Here is a 3493-nt window from a genome sequence, read left to right as displayed (position 1 = left end):
GCGTTCGCATCTTGTTAACCTGAAAGGGCCATACATACATACATACAACTGTGTCTATATATGTATGTGCATATTTATGTATTTGCGTGCGTTCTCATGTATGTAGATGTTAATATTTTTATAACTATATTTACATATACATACATATATCTCAATGCATATTTACTTGTGCAGATATGCATGTGTAGATCATCACTTTGGGCGTTTTTGCTCGTTTTGAGCTTTAACGGAAGTGGCGCCAAAGAAACTTTGCCGGATTCGTTTTGCTGTCGAATGCGAGAATGGAAATAGGGAATCATTAAGAGATTTTGCACCAAGTTAAGACTGTTAATTAAACATTTATTTATAACTATGTATGTACATGGGCAGTGGCGGATTTGAATATTTGTCACCCCTAGGCAATTCAGAATTTGCCGCCCTTTTTCCGATAAGAAAAATATTTTGAGGTAATAGTACCGGTTTTGGAACGATTAGCAGTAAATAGTAATATTCAAATTTATGTTATTTGCTACAAAGTGGTATTTGCCTTGAGTAAAGGCTTTCAACTTTTAAAGAAGTCCATCATTAACAATCTCAAATTTATGTCTTAAAATGTACAAACGCAAATTCTACTTTCAGTGCAGCTGACTTAAAAAAAATATAAAAAAAATTTGTCAACTAAAATTTTGCCGCCCTAGGCATCTGTCTATGTTTCCTTTATGGTAAATCCGCCACTGTACATGGGCGTGCATGTATACCATTTGGGTACAACCCTTCGCAGATATTAAGCTATCCTACCAAATACTGCTTAGCGTATCACTGTATTCGCGCAAGCAATCCAGCAGTTCGAAAGAACAGCTTTAGTTTTCCGGGTTGAGTTGGTTTCCGAAGAATAGGCAAAAGCATTACTAGATACAAAGTTAGAATGTTAAAGGTGGGTTTGAATTCTATAATTTTTGAATAATGCCCTGGGCGAGTAATACATTTGGCGTTCTTTTCACTTTCTATTGCGTGACATACTGAAGGGGTCACCGACATATTGATAAGTTTTAATTTTTTAGATAACTTTTATATGTAAATACATGTTTTAAACAACCAAAATTTCACATTTCTTATTCAAAATTTATGAGAAAACTTTTGGGCGTGCGGTTTCATAGTCCATATATAAAAATTGCGAACATTCTTATGCGCAACACTGTCAGCAAAAACAAAAATTACCAAAAATCAGCGGTAGTTTGCCGTAGCGTTGGCAGTTTAGCCGTTTTCCGGTTAGATTTATCCGGTTGCGATAGCAAACAGCCGGAGAAAATTCGTTTTTTGCCGGCAGCCGATTTGTTAGCCGTTTTTTCAAAAAGAGTTACCCGTTTTTAGCCTATTTTGCTATTTGCCTTATTTTCTTAAAATTCGAGTATGTAAGTTACCATTTTTAGAAATTTAGCGATACGAAATCTATAAGAAATGGCTAGCTAGAGAAAATTATTATGCCGAACTGTGATATAAAAAATCGAACGGCAGTTTTGCAGATTATGAAAACTTTGCAAATTTTGACCAAAGTTTTTAACTTTTTAATCAGCATCTTTAAAAATTTTAGATTTTGGTGTAGTAAAAAGCAAATTTAAAGTACCTAGAACTTGCCGTTGATTTTTGGCAATTTTTTGCTGCATTTTTTTCATACAAAAAACTTGTCGAACACACTGTGTATGGAAAAAATGCGTAGCACCGTCATAAATCAACGGTATGTCCTAGCTAGTTCAAATTTGCACCGTGGAACATTTCTAATATGTGGACATCAAAATTAAATTAAATAGTTTAATTGTTAAAAACTTAAAAATTCGATATAAATTAATGGCGTTTTTTCTCGATAATGTTGCCCTGTTTTCCTCAGCTTTACGTGTTCATTTATCAAAATATTGCCAAAATATGACTTCTGATGTAAAGCCCCGCTGGGTAAAACGACAGTTTCCTCTGTTAAACAAAAATAATTTGTAACGAATTTACCAGTCTTTGTTATTGTGATTTATTTAACGAGTGGTGTTAAGCTTAGCTACATAAAACCTCTGTTAACCAAAATTAGTTTAATAAATTGACTAGTCTTTGTACTTGTGATGTATTTAAATAAAATACGTTAATTTTAGTTGAAACATTTTAGCCGTTTTAGCTGTTTTAGCCAATTTAGCTGGTCGGACCAAAAAGGTTTGGCAACACTGGTTTGCAGCGGTGGAGTGCAATAAGGCCCGCGGAAATAACGCCCATGGGCTTTATTTCCCAAAAAAAGAGAAATAAAGCCCTTGGGCGTTCCACAAAATGGAACGTATTTTAAACGAATTGATCTCTATTTTTGCATACAGTGTAGTTCTGCGTTAAATACCCTTCTGCAGTATACGCATAAAATCGAACGGTATTTTTGCCAATAACTGATAAGCGAATTATTGGAAATTAAAGGTGAAATTTTACTTTTTTTTAGCTTTTTTTTCTTAGGTTTTTCAGTGGTGGCGGGCAGACGCAGATGACCGCGGCGCGGCGCGCGTTGGCGCGATGGCGCTAACGCGGACCGCCGCAGTTTAGCGCCAACAGGCCCGCGAAGGCCGCGGGCGTTATTGCCATATCGAAAGGGAAATAAATCCCACCGGCAAAAGGCAATAAAGCCCGCGGGCTTAATTTCTTCTTCGAAAAGGCAATAACGCCCGCGGGCATTATTTCCTTTTTTAGGCAAAATATTTTTTTTATTTTCACTTTTATTTCAACATATTTTGATTAAAAGAAAAATACTGATAAAAATAAAATATTTCACACATACAACAAAAAATATAATCGATAATCGCATGAGGCTATTGCCTGAAAATGTTGCCGTTTTGGGCTTTTCCTAAAAAAATTTGTAGGTTTTTGACGTAGAATACGTCTTACGTTTCGGTAGCATACCATGCTCAAATGTTGTAGTTATAATTTTTAGAGCTCCACAAAAACGCTTATTGGATGAAAAGTAATGGAGGATTTCAAAGAAAAATGAGTTGTTTCAAAGATAATTTTCATTCATTTTCATTCATTCAATTTGGTAAAAAACTCAAAATTTTTATTTTTATTTATTTTTTTTTAATATTGCACGTATGTAGTTTCAAACTTGGATTTATTAAGTCTTTGTAAAAGAATAAACTATATTCGCAATAAACAATGCGGAGTCTTTGCGATGCGAACGTTTTGCAAGTGCACTGATAAAACGTATATCTGGCAAAAAAAATGACAAATTGTATCCAAAATTTTGTTGCTGTGAAGATGCGACGTTAGATCTTGGCATCTAAAACTCGAGTATAACCACATTTATTTTGTCTTTGTATTAATTATCAAAATTAGCATTACACGATTTTTTAAAGAAAACTGCAGCAAATTCAGGACCGACTGAATCAACCGCATCTCGAAGTGTTCCAAGACTGCGTCACGTGATGGCACAGTACTTTGTACATATTTTCGATTTTTTATAGGTAAAAGATGCGTTGTGCCTTTACATTAACCACAGCGA

The sequence above is a fragment of the Rhagoletis pomonella genome, unplaced genomic scaffold (genome assembly GCF_013731165.1).
Source record: "Rhagoletis pomonella isolate Grant_MI unplaced genomic scaffold, Rhpom_1.0 Rhpom_scaffold_00001, whole genome shotgun sequence".
NCBI classification, from domain to species: Eukaryota; Metazoa; Arthropoda; class Insecta; order Diptera; family Tephritidae; genus Rhagoletis; species Rhagoletis pomonella.
The sequence above is the reverse complement of the archived record's forward strand: the minus strand, read 5'-3'. Positions refer to the sequence as shown.